This window comes from Pongo abelii, chromosome 16, assembly GCF_028885655.2.
Source record: "Pongo abelii isolate AG06213 chromosome 16, NHGRI_mPonAbe1-v2.0_pri, whole genome shotgun sequence".
Classification (NCBI taxonomy): domain Eukaryota; kingdom Metazoa; phylum Chordata; class Mammalia; order Primates; family Hominidae; genus Pongo; species Pongo abelii.
In genome coordinates, this window is record NC_072001.2 from 17,890,157 (window position 1) to 17,910,061 (window position 19,905).

The 19,905-nt window shown below is 41.3% G+C and overlaps 1 protein-coding gene across 1 annotated transcript in view; it reads right to left on the reverse strand.

The window, feature by feature from the left end:
- The window catches only part of LOC103889279 (E3 ubiquitin-protein ligase HERC2-like), a 40,167-nt gene extending 20,502 nt beyond the window's left edge, over window positions 1-19,665 (reverse strand). Inside the window, exons 1-7 of the mRNA XM_063716423.1 lie at window positions 19,560-19,665; window positions 18,843-18,945; window positions 17,790-17,941; window positions 15,716-15,840; window positions 12,952-13,149; window positions 11,220-11,329; window positions 7,135-7,210 (exon numbers count right to left, since the gene is read on the reverse strand). The gene's annotated coding sequence lies outside the window, so the exon portion shown is untranslated. The remainder of the gene's footprint in view (window positions 1-7,134; window positions 7,211-11,219; window positions 11,330-12,951; window positions 13,150-15,715; window positions 15,841-17,789; window positions 17,942-18,842; window positions 18,946-19,559) is intronic.
- Between the last annotated feature and the right edge of the window lie 240 nt (window positions 19,666-19,905).

Genomic DNA, 19,905 nt, shown 5'->3' on the forward strand with positions numbered 1-19,905 from the left:
ACTGGAAGACAGCCATGGCACTGATAAGAACAGGGACTACAGGCAGGGCGTGGTGGCTCACGCCGTAATCCCAGAGATTTGGGAGGCCAAGGCAGAAGAACTGCTTGAGTCCAAGAGTTCAAGAGCAGCCTGGGCAACATGGTAAGACCGTGTCTCTACAGAAATATAAAAATTAGCCAAGTACATGGCACACGCCTATAATCCCAGCTACTGGGGAGTCTACAGCAGGAGGGTCACCTGCACCCAGGTGTTTGACTCTGATCACACCACAGCACTCCAACCTGGGTGACAGAGACCCTATTCATTAAAAAAAAAAAAAAAAAAGAAAGAAAGAAAGAAAAAGAAAAAAAAGAATGAGACTTTCCATTTGTAAAGTGAGAGTATTTATTTCTACAACTGTCTCCAATTAGCTTTTTATTAGTAGCTGACTTACCTAAACGTGCCCAGTAGGTTTTCAACTTTTGACTTTTTTGGTTCAGATCCCAGATGCTTCTAATTAGGTTATTTGGGCTGAGAACTCTTTTCCAATTTTTTCCAATCTCACATTCCTATCTCACACCTCTGAAATGACATGCCAAGTAAAGGCACTTTCATCATCAAAAGACCCCAGCAAAAGAGGCAGTAACAGGCTCACTTTTTGTAAGTTAGTAAACTGAAGCTCAGAGGTTCAATGACTTGACCAAAGGCCACACAACACTGAGGCTGTGAGAGGTGGGATTTGGGAAGAGGCCCAACTCCAAGGCTTATTCGCTTCCTACCAACACCATAACACGCACCCACACCTGCAGCACGGCAGCCAGGGCAAGCCTTCATGCTCCCATATGTAGGCCACCAATACTTTAATACCAATCAGGACTAGGCAAGCAAACCGTTAAGGCATTTTTTTTTTTTTTTTTTTTTTTTTGAGACGGAGTCTCGCTCTGTCGCCCAGGCTGGAGTGCAGTGGTGCCATCTTGGCTCACTGCAAGCTCCACCTCCTGGGTTCATGCCATTCTCCTGCCTCAGCCTCCCAAGTAGCTGGGACTACAGGCACCCGCCACCAGGCCTGGCTAATTTTTTGTGTATTTTTAGTAGAGTTGGGGTTTCACCGTGTTAGCCAGGATGGTCTTGATCTCTTGATCTCGTGATCTGCCCGCCTTGGCCTCCCAAAGTGCTGGGATTACAGGCGTAAGCCACCGCATCCGGCCCGTTAAGGCATTTATTAAAGTGCCTTCAGAACAATAGAGTCAGGCAGTAAAATCCAAAACTGAATAATATAACAAATGAATATCTGATTAATGTATAGGTTAGAAAATGTTTCTTTTTCATGTCCTTACAATTTGACAGAAAAGTAATATCTTCAAATATTTGCAGATGAGTAGAGGTATATGGCTTTTTTTCTGAAATCTACAGAAAAATACTAAACACCTACTGAACACAGGACAACATATGAAAAAATGTTAAGAACAGATTCCTGGAACAATTAGAAAGGTCAGACAGGAACATTAAGTACGTCGATTTGAAGACATCTGAGAAGCAGCAAGGGAGTGACGTCTTCCTATAGCCTAAGACCCACGAGAGGAAGAAAGAGGCCCAGACAACCTAAGCAAGCAGGGATGAGACTGAGAAGCAAAACGGAGCTTCTGAGAGACTCCCAGGGCCCTCATACAAGAGAAAGAGGCCTGGAAGACCCCATGCTCTGAGCTGGAACCTCAAAGGGCCACACACCAGAAATATGGGCGAGTTAGAAGTAGACCAGCCTTCACAGAAAACCAGCCCAGTTCCGCATTCTCTCAATTTCCAGCAGGACTGCAGTGACCTAGGATTGCCTAGAACATCCTCTCTGGAGGAAGATATTGCTCCTCGATTTATTGCTACAATATTGCATATACAATATCTGGAAGTCAGGCAAAAATAATAATGACAAAGATACAAGACCGCATCATTGTAAAACGAAAAAAAATAGAAGTCAATAGGACAGACCAAAAGTGGATCCTGAAAACAGAAATATAAAGACTTCTGTCACGCAAGAATAGCCTGAGGAATGAACTGAAGTGTTGACACTCTGCTCAGCAGATGCCAGCTCGGGGCAATGGGGTGAGGGAAGTGGGAAAGCAAGACAAGATCAATGAAGCAATGGTATGTGGTATATGACTTCACAGTCAGCTAAGCGTGATTTTAGCCTACTCTATGTAGGAGCCATTCTTATTTCCTTTAATTTCCTAAAAAAAGAAAAATATATATTAAAAAAGAGTGATTTTATATTTTTCAATGGTTGAAACATACTCAAAAGAATCGTATGTCAGCCAAGCACAGTGGCTCACACTTGTAATCTCAGACTTTGGGAGGCCGAGATGGCTGGATCATGAGGTCAGGAGTTCAAGACCAGCCCAGCCAACATGGTGAAACCCCGTCTCTACTAAAAATACAAAAAAAAAATTAGCCGGACATGGATACATGCCTGTAATCCCAGCTACTCCGGAGTCTGAGGCAGGAGAATTGCTTAAACCCAGGAGGTGGAGGTTGCAGTGAGCCAAGATCGCGCCACTGCACTCCAGCCTTGGCAACAGAGCAAGACTCCCTCTCAGGAAAAAAAAAAAAATCATATGTCAACACATGAAAATTATATGACATTCAAATTCTGGAATCCACAAAGTTTTCCTGGAATATAGCCACACACACGTTTGGCGGCTTCTCACAGGACAATGGCCAAGGTGAGTTGTTATAAAAGAGCACGTATGGTCCACATAAACATTTACTAGCTGGTGCTTTACAGAAAAAATGTGCTGACCCCTATGTTAGTGCCCCCTCTTCTCAATGAGCTGCAAATACAACCAACTGTTCAGCCAGCACATTCACTAGGCATATGTAGCTTTTCCAGAAGGTTTGCAAGAAGAAACTACACCATAAAATAGTCCAAGGAGGAAAGAAAAAGGGAGGAATAAAAACACTCAGTTCCCTCATGTCTCCTTGTAAAGTGGTGAATGTTCATACCACAGGGAATTCACACCCACACTCGCCACACCTTCCAGGCTGTGTCACTGACTCCTTGTAGGCAGTCAGGAAGCCATACTCCAACTCTCTTGTGTGACATCACAGCGGAGACTGGAGCCGAAGGGCAGCTCACAGGCATGAGTCAACCAAGAGGGACACAGAGAGGCAGCTAAGGAATCTATGGGGTTGGACGAGGTTTATAAATACACTTTTAAAATAACTACCTTTAATAGGGTCAAGCAATTAAAAGATCCTATTAACAGCCAGGCACGGTTCACGCTTGCAATCCCAGCACTTTGGGAGGCCAAGGCAGGCAAATCATGAGGTCAGGAGTTCAAGACCAGCCTGGCCAATCTGGTGAAACCCCATCTCTACTAAAAATACAAAAAATAGCCAGGTGTGGTGGCAGGCACCTGCAGTCTCAGCTACTCAGGAGGCTGAGGCAGGAGAATTACTTGAACCCAGGAGGTGGAGGTTGCAGTGAGCCAAGATTGTGCCACTGCACTTCAGCCTGAGCAACAGAGCAAGACTCCTTCTCAAAAAAAAAAAAAAAAAAAAGATCATATTAACAATTCCAACACAGAAGTTTCAACTAGAAAAAAGTACCTAAAGTGGCAGTTAAAGAAACTGTCAAACATTTCAAACTAAACATTTTAAAGGGATGTGTTTAATATAATTATACCTCAATAAAGTTGATATTTTTTAAAAATGGAAATTCTGGAATAGAAAAATACAATAATAAAATTTAAAACTCAATGGATTTGATTAAAAACAGATTGGGAAGGCCTGTGCTTCCTCCACCTATAAAGGATTAATTTTGTAGAAATTACTTCCTTGCTATAATCAACTAGAAAACGGGACAGAATATACCAAAAAGCTGTTACCAAAAACTGGACAACAGAAACCCAGAGCTGGGATCCCTCAGAGAAGCAAAACACTGCCCAGAAGCAGCTTCCAGGCTGCAGCACAGGAAAGGGGAACCCAAATAGAGCCCAAAGAACTTGCTGAGCTCAGGAGACAGATCAGCTATACGTAGGCCAAATGACAAGAATACAGCAAGCTCCAGAGATGAGTCGAGGGGCCCCTTGAGTATCTGTCTGAGTACTGCTCTGAGCATAGGTTAAGAAAACTACAGAATACTGGGGAAAGAAGCACTAGAAAGTAATAAGCAGCATCACCATGATGCAGTCTTGGAAAAGCCTGTGTTTCCACAAAGAAGGACAGAAAGATCTTCTCATACACCAAGCATCAGGTGGAGTCCTGAGAAGAGTATTGCCTTCGTAATATGGATAAATGAGCCCAAGGGTAAAGGCTGTGTGGATCAGCCCTAACAAACCTCAGAATCAAGCTTTGAAAACATCAAACTGACCCCATGTAACTTTCATGTATGGCAGAACAAAACTAAGGCTCTTTAAAAAAATAAAACAAAATCCTGCACAGAACATAAAATTAACGTCTAGCATTCAATCAAAAATTAGCAGGCATACAACCACGCTCCCATAACTAGGGCAATCAATCAATAGAAATGACAGAATCAATCAACAGAGATGGATCTAGAAGTGATCAGAGATTACGGAATTCACAGACAAGGACATTAAAACCTCTCTTACAGAAATGCTCCCTATGCTAACAGAAGGAAAGCATGAATGTTATAAAGAGTGAAACAGAAGATATAAAAAGGACTCAAATGGAATCTCTAGAAATGAAAATACAAAAGTGAAAATTGTGATGGAGGATATTAACAGAAGAAACACTGCATAACAGTTACAACCATAATCTACAATATCTAAGCACATAGCTATGCCATGCTCTCTCCCTTAACACTCATGCAGTCTAGGTTTAACAAATAACTGTTTCACGCCCATCATCAGTTGCAGGTTGATCTACAGTCATCCAGTTGTCCAAAGATCTTTCTCCACTCCATTCCTAAGGAAGGGCTCATGAGAACAATACTTCCAAAGTTACAGCTCATTGAGAAGTTTACATGTTTTTCATCTGAAAAGTTGGTTTTGCTAGAACAAAAAATGCTTTACTCACATTTTCTTTTCTTGAGTGTCTTAAACAGGTTACTCAATTTCTTCTTCATAAAGAATTGTCATCTGCTGGGCTCAGTGGCTCACTGCTGTAATCCCAGCACTCTGGGAGGCCAAGGTGGGTGGACTGCCCGAGCTCAGGAGTTCAAGACCAGCCTGGGCAACATGGTGAAACCCTGTCTCTACTAAAAATATAAAAAATTATCTGGGTGTGGTGGTGCACGCCTGTAATTCCAACCACTTAGGAGGCTGAGGCACAAGAATGGCTTGAACCTGGGAGGTGGAGGTTGCAGTGCGCTGAGATAGTGCCACTGTACTCTAACCTGGGCAACAGAGTGAGACTCTGTCTCAAAAAAAAAAGGAATTGTCATCAAAGTCCTATGACTAAACCCTTTTCCTTAAAAAAAAAAAAACAAAAAAAAAACTAGTATTACTAGTCTTTTCCAAGAACCAAAGTTAAAAGTTAGTTCTTTAAAACACCAGGCCAGGCACAGTGGCTCACGCCTGTAATCCCATCACTTTGGGAGGCTGAGGCAGACGGATCACGAGGTCAGGAGATCGAGACCATCCTGGCCAACATGGTGAAACCCTGTCTCTACTAAAAATACAAAACAAATTAGGCGGGTGTGGTGGAGTACACCAGTAGTCCCAGCTACTCAGGATGCTGAGGCAGGAGAATCGCTTGAACCCGGGAGGCGGAGGCTGCAGTGAGCCAAGATCACGCCACTGTACTGCAGCCTGGTCGACAGAGCCAGACTCTGTCTCAAACCAAAAAAAAAAAAGAAATTCTTCTAGTCCCTCCCGCACTTTCCATTAAACACATTTCAACTGTGTTATAGAAACACAAAGAGGAATCTAAGAGATATTTCATTAAACATTCTAGGATATTTCTGCTAGTTAACAATATGAAAGCTGGAGTTTTGAAGACTGCCTCAGTGAGCTCTTTTTTTGACTGCCTGATTGAGTTGGAGAAGCTCTGCCATCAAAACTGCTCACAGCCTAACACTATAAGACAACTTAATATGAGCACAACAGAAAGGTTTGAAATTCTCATAAGCTGGAACACTTCCACAAAATTTATAATGGATAAAGTTCATGTTGTAGGTTTTATTTTAAAAACGAAATATAAAAATACAGGAAAAGAGCTGATGTTATTATTATTACTACTATTATCTTAAGAGACATTGCCTCTTACTGTTGCCCAGGCTACAGTGCCCGGTGTGAGCAACAGCTCACTGTAGCCTCAACCTCTCCGGCCCAAGGGATCCTCCCACATCAGCTTAACAAGCAGCTGTGACTACAGACATACACCACCATCCCTAGCTAATGTTTTTTAAATTGTAGATAGAGACAGGGTCTCACTAAGTGCCAAGCCTGTTCTCGATAGAACACCTGGCCTCAAGTGATCCTCTTATCTCAGCCTCCCAAAGCGCTGGCATTGCAGTTGTGGGCCACCATGATCGACTGACCTGATATTATTTTGAAAGCTGCCTATTTTTAAATCTTACAAGCAAATTGACCAACCTATGGGATTACAATTGCCACACGGCTAAATAAGCTAACATATTGCTAGATTTACTTGTTAGAAAATTTAATAATCATAGGTCATATGAAATATCATCTTCCCATGATACTCTTTGCTAGCACACCATGTCTGCTGCAGTGTGCTCAAATTTGGAATAATATTTCAAAAATGACACTAATCAATAAATGGCATTGGCAGACAAATGAAGAGTGGAAGACAGGAGTGGCATGGAGAAAACCTGGGGTGGATAAGAAGACAGGAATATGACCATGAAATTGGTCAGATGTGGATTTAGTTCCCTGATCTTGCTACCTTGTTCATCTTCACATTTCTTCTAAAAAACAGGAATACTATAGATAATAACCGAACTCTCTGTAATGCTTTCAAGAGATTACAGGTAGCATTCCTACTAAAAGTCCTAGTAGAGTAGATGTTCAATTTATGAATGTTTTATCTGTTTCAGGAAGCAGATTTTGGGCAAACCAGTTTGAAAACTTGTACCTCACTGGTCTGGCTTACACATGAAACAATTTTTGTGGTTAACGGACAAAGTGCTTCAAACTCACTACTGTATTACATTTTTTAAATCTCAAAAATACTCACCTTCACCAAAATCTTTTAATAAGATGTGGCACAAGATTCAGTTAGTCCATTCTCCAGGTGACCAGCTTCATAAGCACTACAAATAAGTGAAAACAACACCATTTACAGAGGAATGAAAAAAATAAACCCGTTACCTTATATGCCAAAGTCTGAATCATCAGCCGCCATGGATATACACTTCTGACTTCTTTTAGCAATTAAAAAAATCAACATGACCACAGTAAGGGGTTGAACAGAAACTTCAGGGGGAAAAGGAAGCAGATTTAAAAATGCTCCAACAGACCAGGCACAGTGGCTCACATCTGTAATCCTAGCACTTTGGGAGGCTGAGGCGGGTGGATCACCTGAGGTTGGGAGTTCAAGACCAGCCTGACCAACATGGAGAAACCCCGTCACTACTAAAAATACAAAGTTAACTGGGAATGATGGCACATGCCTGTAATCCCAGCTACTTGGGAGACTGAGGCAGGAGAATTGCTTGAACCCGGAGGGAGGAAGTTGCAGTGAGCCGAGATCACACCATTGCACTCCAGCCTGGGCAACGAGAGAGACTCCATCTCAAAAAAACAAAAAACAACAACAACAAAAAAAAACTCCAACAGACCTGTGAACACCACAATAAAGACTGGCCAGAGATTTCCAACATATAGACTATATAGACCAGATACACAATGCTTTCTGTGACTGAAGTAGAGAAAGAGAAGGGATATGTACCCAGAGACCCACAGGTTCAATGTTATTGCACTCCACCCTGTACTTAAAATCCAACTTCCTGGCCAGGCATGGTGGCTCATGCCTGTAATCTCAGCACTTTGGGAGGCCAAGAGGGGGCAGATCATCTGAGGTCAGGAGTTTGAATCCAGCTTGGCCAACCATGGCCAACATGGTGAAACCTCGTTTCTACTAAAAATACAAAAACTAGCTAAGTGCAGTGGCACACGCCTGTAATCCCAGCTACTCGGGAGGCTGAGGCAGAATTGTTTGAACCCAGGAAGCGGAGGTTGCGTTGAGCCAAGATTGCGCCACTGTGCTCCAGCCTGGGAGACAGAGCAAGTCTCAAAAAAAAAAAAAAAAAAAAAAAAAAAGAAAAATAATCCATCTTCCTACAATTGTATTCACAACCATTAGATTTGACACAGACCTGTATACTTGGTGAACTGTACATTAAACAGTTCTGAAATACTGAATGGCATTCCAACTTAAAATGACTTCAGATTAATCCAAATTAAAGCAACATTAAAACTCAAAACAAATACTCAACATCAGGAGTCTAATCAAGGGCCAAACATTTGATTCACCCACTACTAATACTTGTACTTGTATGAATTAGTTCAACCCAAGCAAATGTCTTTTCCTACAAGAATGATAATATTCCTCATCATAACTGTAAAACAACATTTAGTGGTCACAAAAAGTCAATACAATAAAGGCCCTTCTGTCCGGGCATGGTGGCTCACGACTGTAATCCCAGCATGTTGGGAGGGTGAGGCGGGTGGATCACCTGAGGTCGGGAGTTCGAGACCAGCCTGACTACCATGGAGAAACCCCATCTTTACTAAAAATACAAAAAATTACCCGGGCATGGTGGCACATCCCTGTAATCCCAGCTACTCGGGAGGCTGGGGTAGGAGAATCGCTTGAACCTGGGAGGCGGAGGTTGTGGTGAGCCAAGATCGCGCCATTGCATCCAGCCTGGGCAACAAGAGCAAAACTCCATTTCAAATAAATCAATAAATAAAAAATAAAGGCCATTCTTGCTGTAGAGCTCCTAATGTTTGGGACTAAAACAAAATAAAATACAGCTGTGAATTTCTCAATGCTCATTTTATCATATTAATAAATCATAAGACTGCAATTCTCCTCATGTTCAGTATATATCAGAAGTCTAACCACGTGAAGTAAAATGAATGGGCAAATGTTAGGTATCCAATTCAACAAAACGAGACTCCTAGACAAATCCACAAAATACATTTCCGTATTTTTTTTTAAATACCAATCATTTTATTTAGATAACAAATTAGTTCACTGTTTAACAGTTACCCAAAAACTGTGGAACAAAATAATTACAATGCTCCCCAAACTACAGTCAGAGAATAATGCAGGAAATATTCTCATTTCTATTCTGATCAATTTTATAAATTAAAATAAAAATTAACAGCACACACACACACACACACCCACACCCATGCACACACACAAGAATCATACCATATGAATAAAAATCAAACTGTTCTGTTTAGAATGAAAAAGACCAAAGAACTTCTTAGAGGATGTGACTAAGAGGCCAGTGACTTACTGTGTATATATAGTCTAGTGTGGATATACATTCAGCCAGAGTACCCTTAAAGCACTACCAGAACAGATCATCTCTCATTCTGTTACTGATTAATCCACCTGCAGACAGGGTGGTGGTGTGCCTGGTAAACTAAAATGGAACTGAATCATGGCTTTAGCCTTATGACAAAATATACCTCAGGGTAACCAGGACTTCAACAATGAAGTAGACCAGGTCAGATGGCAAGACAGACTCCCAAACAGACAAGAAGGCACTTTTCTCCAGAGTTTGGTGCTAGCCATAACCAATAATTCTGATTTTCTCTTGCTCTGATCCCAAATTTAATGGCAATCCCCTCTCCCCCAAAGTAAAAATTCAACAGTGACAAAGAGTTATTAAGCATAATTAATACTTAAAAGAGATTAGGAGTCTGAGAGATGGTGAGGATAAATATCAGGGAATTTTTTTTTTTTTTTGAGAGAGAGTCTGGCTCTGTCACCTAGGCTGGAGTGCAGCGGCGTGACCTCGGCTCACTACAACCTCTGCCTCCCAGGTTCCAGCAATTCTCCTGTCTCAGCCTCCCAAGTAGCTGAGATTACAGGCAGACACCACGACACCTAGCTATATATATATTTTTTGTATTATTAGTAGAGATGGGGTTCACCATGTTGGCCAGGCTGGTCTCCAACTCCTGACCTCAAGTGATCTGCCTGACTCGGCCTCCCAAAGTGTTGGGATTTACAGGTGTGAACCACCGCGCCCAGCCAATATCAGGAATTTTTTGGTAAATGGTGGTAAAACAACTGGACATCAACATGGGGGAGAACAAAACTCCGTCTCAAAAATTCAAAATGGAACAAACATCTATATGTGAAATCAGAACCAAAAAGCTCCTAAAAGAAAACACAGGAAGAACATCTTTGTGTCCATGGGGTACACAGAGATTTCATTAACTGATCGATTGATCGAGACAGGGTCTTGCTCTGTCACCCAGGGTGGAGTGCAATAGCGCACTCATAACTCACTGCAGCCTTGACCTCCAGGGCTCAAGACATCCTACCACTTCAGCCTTCTGAGTAGCTGGGACCAGACACACAACACCACACCCGTTTCCTGGAGTTTTTTGGCATTCTTTTTTGTTGTGTAGAGACAACGTCTCCTTTATTGCCCAGGCTTGTCTCAAACTCCTGAGCTTAAGCAATCCTACCGCCTCAGGTTCCCTGAGTCCTGGGATGATAGGCTTGAGCCATCACACTAGATTTCTTGAATAAAACACAAAAAGTATGAATCACACAAAAAAATTGATACCCCGTCTCTACCAAAAAAATACAAAAAATTCTCTGGGGAGCCTGGGAGGCAGAGATTACAGTGAGCCAAAATTATGCCACCGCACTCCAGCCTGGGTGACAGAATCAGACCCTGTCTCAAAAAAAAAAAAAAAAAGGGCTACGACAACATGGCAATAGGATAGAATAGACTAGTGATGTTTGAGAGAGTAGTTTAGCAGAAAACAGGTAAGAGGATTTGAACCCAGAAAAGAAATTATAACAAACACAAACTTAATCTTAAAAGCATTGAAACATTTTTTTCACTTGGAAAGGACACCTGAAACCAGTTTATACACATACATGGTCACACAACTGCAAAACAGCCTTTCCTGTAGGAAATCTCAGATCATGTATGCCTGCTGACACACACACTAATTTCTATATGTATGTACATCAATGTTATAACTACTACTCAAAATGTCATTTTAAAAATTCCTCATTTCCTGAGTTTATTTCTTTTAGAACTTACAAAAATAACATACCTTTTTAGAAAGGCCAAGGTCCCCCTTCTTGGGCATAAATCCAGGGTCTAAATCTTTGGATTCAAGAAGTTTCTTAGTTGGTTTTCTTTGACATTTACTTTCATAAAGTCCTGAAATGCATGTATCTTTACATTAAATGATTTAGAAACTGGGCACAAGTTAATTTTTTAAAAATCTGTATACCACACAAAATGAATGTCAATGTTTTTGATGTTTTCTCCATCATCTTATGGGAAGAGGCAGGAAGGTAATTTGATTATAAAATATTAGTAAACAAAACAAGTAAATAGTTCTCAATGCAAGCACAAACTAATGTGAGGGATGTGTGTGTTGACTTTAAATCACAAAATAACTAAGGGAGAAATCAAAGGGACAGAACTATCTTTATAACAACTGATTTTTGGGAGGACAAAATAAGGAGAAAAGGAGTGAAACAGAGCTTGAATAATGGTCATAAATGGACCAAACTTACACTTTCTGCTCTGCCCCTAAGTAAATAAAATTCAATAGGTAAAAGATAATTCATAGGATGACTCAAGAATTATATAAAAGAGCTGACTTAATAAATCGAGTTTGGCACATAATAGGTACTGAAACAACAACTATCTTTACTATTCTTTCAAAAATCTTTTTTATTATACCCAACTAGTTTAAGCACAATTGGAATCATTTCTTTAAGGAACAACATCAAAAGCTCCTGTTGATAATGTAAAAAAGTTACATCCAAAATTTAAAGGGGTACAGAAAAGAGGATTCTTCCCATTCCTTGACTGCCTATAATATTCAATAGTTACAAGGTGAATTAGAGACAATGTGTTTAGATTCAACTCTCCCCATGTGATATATAAAGAATGATCAAGTGAGAAGTAACTGGTAATTAACTTCGAATGAACTGGTAATTACTATGTGGTCAGGTATACAACATCATACATTAATACATTATGATCTCCATTTTATAGATGAGGAAACAAGTTCAGAGACTAAACAACTTCCCAAGTAACACAAGGACTGGTGGAGCCAGCACTTGAAGCATAGTGCTTATTCCACTAATGTGCGGTGCCCCTCTTGAAGCCCTGTTATCCTGGTTGTAATTTACACAGTGGCTGATCAACAATCATGAAGAGCAACACTGGAGCAAGGAGCATAGTTATCAAAAATATGTCTTCTTGATAGCGTGCCACAATTCATAGTTAGTAACTATATCTAATTAGCCATCATTGTAAGTATTTCCCAGGACAAAAGGGAGTAGTTTATTGTATATAGATACTATGTTGGCTTTACATCAAAACATACTAAAATCTCCTGCTTCCTCTAATCATACCTGCTCAAATACTGAGACCCCAACCCCACCTTACCTGGCATTTTAACCAGCAATTCCTCAGACTCAAGGGCAGGCCGTGGAGAGACTTCCGGAGCCACAGGTACAGACAAGGTCAGCTGCGGCAACTCAGCATGTCCACCTCCAAGTTCTGACTGAGCCAAGGGGCCTTCCAAAAACGGAACTTCCTTTTTTTTTTTGAGATGGAGTCTCGCTCTGTCACCCAGGCTGGAGTGCAGTCGCAGGATCTCGGCTCACTGCAACCTCTGTCTCCTAGGTTCATGCCATTCTCCTGCCTCAGCCTCCCGGGTAGTTGGGACTACAGGCACCCGCCAACACGCCCGGCTAATTTTTTGTATTTTTAGTAGAGACGGGGTTTCACCATGTTAGCCAGGATGGTCTCAATCTCCTCACCTCGTGATCCACCTGCCTCAGCCTCCCAAAGTGCTGGGATTACCAGCTTGAGCCACCATGCTTGGCCAACGGAACCTCCCTTTCAAGAACCGGAGGCTCTTCCTTGGTTGAAATCAAAGAATTCTCGTCCACCTGCTTGTTCTGAGCACTAGATCGACCTCAGGCTAGAAGGCTTTCCTCTTCACAGCGGGAACTTACCTAAGAACAAAAAATAAAAATAGAGTCCACAGGCCAAAACTGTTGCAATTTAAGTGTCAAAAAGAATAACGCCCTTTAAAAGGAATGAAATTCTGACAAAGGCTACAAAAAGTGGATGAACCTTGAAGACATTATGTATGCTAAGGGAAATTACTTAGACACAAAGAACAAATATCATATGATTTCAAGTATATGAGGTATCCAGAATAAGAAAATTCTTAAGATAGAACATAGAATGGCAATTGCCAGGGGCTGAGCAGAAAAGGGAGTTATTGGTTAATGGGTATTGACTTTTAGTTTGGAAAGATGAAAAAAATTATTGAGATGGATGGTGGAGATGGTTGCACAACAATGTAACTGTGCTTCATGCCACTGAACTGTACACTTAAAAATGGATAAAACAGGCCCAGCGCTGTGGCTCACGCCTATAATCCGAGCACTATGGGAGGCCAAGGCGGGCGGATCACGAGGTCAGGAGATGGAGACTATCCTGGCTAACATGGTGAGACCCCATCTCTACTAAAAATGCAAAAAATTAGCCAGGCATGGTGGTGGGCACCTGCAGTCCCAGCTACTTGGGAGGCTGAGGCAGGAGAACAGTGTGAACCCAGGAGACGGAGCTTGCAGTGAGCCGAGATCATGCCACTGCACTGCAGCCTGGGCAACAGAGCGAGACTCTCTCTCCAAAAAAAAAAAAAAAGGGATAAAATAATAAAATGTTATATATATATATTTATATATATATAGCATATATATAACATATATATACAAATATATATAACTATATATAACATATATAAATATATATAACATATCTATATATATAGCATATATAACATGCAAATATATATAACATATACATATAACATATATAAATATATATAACATACACATATAACATATATAAATATATATAACATATACATATAACATATATAAATATATATAACATATACATATAACATATATATATAACATATAAATATATATATTTTAACCAAAATTAAATAAAGAAAACAATGAAGTTGACTGAGATACACTGAAGCTATAATATTGATAAGTCCACAACAGTAATTCAAAGGCAGGGGAAAAGACTGCTCTAATGTCTCCAATTAAAACAACTACTAATGAACTCCTTAATGTTACAATTGGTAATTAATGGGAAAGAAAGAAGCACTTATTCTGCCTTTCAAGTATTTCAGGACAATAATAGAGTCCAGTTAATGAAAGAGACTATCACTTAATAAAAATAGAGAAAATAATAAAACCTGAAAGTCTGCATTTTGTAACCTCTAATAAAATTATTAATATAGGTAAAGATCTTCAACTGGCATTTTCAAGAAACCATCAGGGAAGCTGGGCGTGGTGGCTCACACCTGTAACCCCAACACTCTGGGAGGCTGAGGCAGAAAGATCACTGGAGCCCAGGAATTCCAGACCAGCCAGGGCAACACAGTGGGACATTGCCACTACAAAAAACTTGTTGTTAAAAATTAGCCAGGTGTGGTAGTGTGCACCTGCGGTCCCAACTACTCAGGAGGCTGAGATGGAAGGATTGCTTAAACCCAGGAGGTCAAGGCTGCAGTGAACCGTGTTCATGTATCTCTGCACTCCAGCTTGGGCAAGACCCTGTCTCCATTTTAAAAAAAGAAAAAACAAACTGTCAGGGAATGGCTGATGGGAATAAAATATTCCTTTTTTTAACCCTCCATATGCAATATGTTACACATTATCATCTCTGGTATAGTCTAGCTAAAAATGTTCAACTTCAATCTATCAAACTGATAGGTTCTATCTTCCACTTCACAGAGAACAGGAGATAGAGAAAATCTAAGTGACACCTATGGGGAAGCAATTACACAAATATAGAGAAGTAGATAACTTTACATGTCACTCTCTTAAAGACATGATCTTGATCAGGAAAAAGAGATTGCTCTGAATTCAAAGGGATTTGAGAACCATAACAACCAGTTACAATGAGTAGTCCTAGACTGAGACCTGGTATGAATAATCCAAAGGTAAAGGTTAGGGGATAACTGGTGAAATCTGAAAGGCAGTTGATGTCAGATAAACAGATCTTATATAAGATGTAAGTCTGTTAAATTGATTATAAAGGAAAATGTTCCATTTTTTAACTACATATTAACCTATGTAGGCGTAGAATGTCAAAATGTCTCTACTTTAAATACTTCATTTTAAAACAACTGAATTAAAAAATAAGACAAATAAGATGTATCTATTTTTGAAATTAGGGTCAGATTATATATATTTCACTTTATATCCCATATTTTTACTTAAGATTAAATCATAACAATATTCCTAAGTCATTAAATACTCTTTGAAAGCAAAGAGGGAAAAATATATACATAAAGAAATATAATATGTAGACTCATTTATATATTTCCTGAATAACCACTAAATCCTAAGTACTGTGCTAGAAGCTGAGAATAAAAAACAAGATCCCAGTTAAGGAAATTACTGTTTCATGAAGCTGAAGTATGACACTGAAGATAAAATTGCAGTTTCCTAAGGACCAGTGAAAGTTTGCCGAAATTTTGCAACACACCTTGTGCACCTGCTCCTGTACCTTCTTTTGTTTTTTCTTAGGAGTAAATATTGGATCATATTCTTCTGTATATTCCAAAAGCCACTTGCTTGGCTTCCTAAGGCGTTTCTTCTCTGACCGCACAGCTAAAAGATGATAAACAAGTTCAATATTAATCCAAAAGATTCAGGAAAACCCACTGTTTTTATGAGACCATCTGGTACTCCCAAAAGTAACCAGATAGGAAACCACATAGTAAAATAGACTATGGCTTAAGATGCAAGAGGCACAAAATGGCTTATGTTTTCTCATATGCAAAAGGAACTGGGGGAGACAAAAGGACTTGTGTTACCTTATATACACATACAACAGAATATATGTGGCCCATCCAATATTAAGGAAAAGGTTAAATTTAAAGCCAGGTCTTATAGTCACTGACGCCTGTACATATAAAGCTAATATATACCTAACAAAAATATAGCATCTAGATCAGGTAAACGGGTAAAATACATCTTGAGTTACAGGTTAAGTATGCCTTATCTGAAATGCTTGGGATCAGAAGTGATTCAGAATTTTTCATATTTTGGAATATTTGCATACACATAATAAGTTATCTTGGGGATGGGACCCAAGTTGAAACAGCAAACTCATTTACGTATTATATACATCTTTTATACACATAGCCTGAAGGTAATTTTACAAAACATTTATTTTCTACATTACACAAAGTTTGTGTACAGTGAACCGTAAGAAAGCAAAAGTGTCATTATCTCAGCCACCCACGTGGAATATCTGTGGTTGTTTGGCATTACCATCATTCCTGCCTCTGAATTTATATGCTACTGATAGGCAAACATTTCCTTACACTTATTCACACATAAGTACTTAACAGTAAAAATGTGACATACCCTTAACACAGTGAGAAAGTAGTGTGTTCAGGGTAGCTACGCAGCACAGTACCATCACTAGAATACTTGTACCGGCTGATAAAAAAACAGTAATAACAACGTCGGGCTTTGTGTCTCCATCTATGATGCTGTGTTTTGATTGTAAGGTTACTGTAAACTGTTTTATTTGATAAGGTAAGCAGAGGCCAGACCCAGTGGCTAACACCTGTCCCCAGTACTTTGGGAGGCCGAGGCAGGCAGATCACAAGGTCGGGAGATCGAGACCGTCCTGGATAACACGGTGAAACCCCATCTCTACTAAAAACACAAAAAATTAGCCAGGCATGGTGGCAGGCGCCTGTAGTCCCAGCTACTCCGGAGGCTGAGGCAGGAGAATGGTGTGAACCCGGGAGGCGGAGCTTGCAGTGAGCCGAGACCATGCCACTGCACTCCAGCCTGGGCGACAGAGCAAGACTGTGTCTCAAAAAAAAAAAAAAAAAGACTTTCTAATCATATTGTAAATGTGTAACAAGGGCCAAGTACTGTGTATTAAACTTAATAAATCAAAACAACAGGCCCTCTAAGACATAAATGGTGCTTCACTGTATGTTTATCCGCCTAACCCATCACAGGAACTCAATTCAGCATTAAACTGGTTTTAGATCAAGACACTAGAACTCATGTTTAGCAGTTATTAAATTACAATTATTAAGAAAAAAACTTCATTAGGTAAAGTCCTTTACTCCAAAAAGTTTCTCTAAATACATAAACACTAATATAAAAACAATCATTAAAACAACTTTGCCTGAATCTCAGGATTTCAGAAATATGAAAGTACTCATCTCTCACCTCTCCCATCCACTTAAAATGACAAAAACAGACCATTATAGCTAAATCAAAGGAAATGTTTAAAGAGAAACAAACCCAAAGAGTAACTACACCAATTCTTGACCCAATTCTCTGTGCTCTGTCTTATGTAACATTACACTATGAATAACAATCCCATCATCCACGACAGCTTTTTTTTTTGAAACAGTTTTGCTCTCATTGCCCAGGCTGGAGTGCAATGGCATGATCTTGACTCACTGCAACCTCCGCCTCCTGGGTTCAAGCGATTCTCCTGCCTCAGCCTCCCGAGTAGCTGGGATTACAGGCATACACCACCACCCCTGGCTAATTTTGTATTTTTAGTAGAGATGGGGTCTCACCATGTTGGTCAGGCTGGTCTCCAACTCCTGACCTCAGGGGATCCACCCACCTCGGCCTCCCAAACTGCTGGGATTACAGGCGTGAGCCACTGCGCCCGGCCACACAACACAGTTCTAAACACTGGACTCTCATATCTACCAACACTCAATACCTGTTTAAAAAGAAAAAGAAAAATTAGGAAGGGGCAATAACATTTCAGTTTAAGTATCCATGATCAACTACTGCTTAACAGCCTACACGACTTTCGATGAACAGTCAAGGCAGATTACTTAATACTTAAAATGGTTAACCTTAGGGAGTAGTAAAATACACAGACACACACAAGATATTTCAAACACTTCTTTTTGCTGCTGATAAGGAGTTCCAAAAGTAGTTTTTCCAAGCCATTTCCAAATAAAAGTAGATTGGGTGTAAAGAATTGTCTATCGAAATATTACTGTTAGTATTTATTTAATAATGTCCTGACAAGCTTGCAATTACCACGTTAAATAAAAAAATTAGGATCTAAGGCCAACACTCTTTCCTCATATTCTTGATGTGAAAATCTGAGCACTGCTCTCAATAAGGAGTTACAAATACAAAACAAACAGCTCAACTGAACTAACTCTTCTCTCTCCAGAAACACAAACACAAGACCTCATAAAATGAGTGAGTTCCTAGCGGCCATAATTACTGCAACTTACTTCTCCAATTTTCCCCTCCACAGTTAACTCAACAGCTCAAAAACTATCAGTAACAAACAGCAGTCACCATGATATGGTTAGGAGTGTGGCAGATTTCTTAACCAGTAATAATAGGAAAAAAATTTTGCCTATTAATAGATCTCAAGTTTCGAGCACTTGCAAGAAACTAATTAAAAGGCAGCCGTGCACAATCTACAAAAACAGCCATAAAAACTGTTACATTTTAAGTTACAGGAAACAAACCTGCTCCTCTAATTCAGCAAGATACAACTGATCTCCCTTTACATACCCTAAAAAAAAAAAGCCTTACACAAGAAATTTAAACATGGAAGCAGAAACACACCAAGAAAAAGACATGTCAAACCTCACCTGTATGTCTGTTTTCGACCATTTGGAGTCAAGGCGAGCCTGGGCAGCCAAACAGAAAGATTCAGAGGGCATCTTTTTTCCAGCTTCCTCCCAGGTCTCAGGCCTGCAAGTAAACGTACATGTTGAAGACCTAACGCTTTTTAATAGTTTACAAAGACACTCCCGAACGGTTTAATGCAGAAAAGGAAAAAGAGAGCGAGAGAACAGAAAGGGGGGAGAGAAGAGCTGGGGAGGTGAGTGAAGGGGGGAGAGGGAAAGAGGGAAGAGATGGAGAGAGAGGGAGGTGGGGAAGGGAAAGCCTCCTTCCAAGGTAGGCAGGGTGTGCCGAGTTTCTGCACCACGCTGACCAGACCTTGAGACTGGACGGTCACAGGAAGCCAAGTCACAATGTCATCCCCCTGCCCTCAAATCGAAAAGGTACACACACACGACAGGGAGCCCATCGTTTTAACGACAAATGACAGCAGCATGAATCTGCCGCTTTACCCCACAGCAGGGCACGTGCGTGAAACAAATCACTCAAAAGGAGCGCCCGCAGAAAAACCCACAGCCGCCACCACTTGAGAGATGGAGAGAGGCCGGAGGCTGCGCCGCGGGCGGTCGGCGCAGGCCGCGGTGCGGCCGCCGCGCCCACGCCCGCCTCCGTGCTCCGCCGCCCGCCAGCCCCGCGCCCGCACCGCCCCCGCCACCGGCCGCCCAGGTGCCCCAGGCCAGGACCTGAAGCGCAGGGCCCGGCCGCCTCGCCCTGCGGGCGTCCGGACGCAGCCTCCCAGGAGCCGCTTGCTCAGCCGGCGCCTGCGATCCCGGCGCCTCTCGCGGCCCGAGGGGCGGGCCGACGCGGGACTGCCGCCCCCCTGCGTAAGGCCAATCGCAACGAGGCTGCTCCGCGGGCGCAGCCAATGGGGAAGAGGAGCCCTTCGCTGCTCCTCCCGACTCTCCCGCTTCCAGCAATCCCGCTTATCTTCCTACTTGGAGCGCCCTGGCCGCGGCCAAGGCCAACAGCGGGAGCCGGAAGGCGGGATTTCCGCCGCACGCACGCACGCCCTCACTCCCACGGAGACTG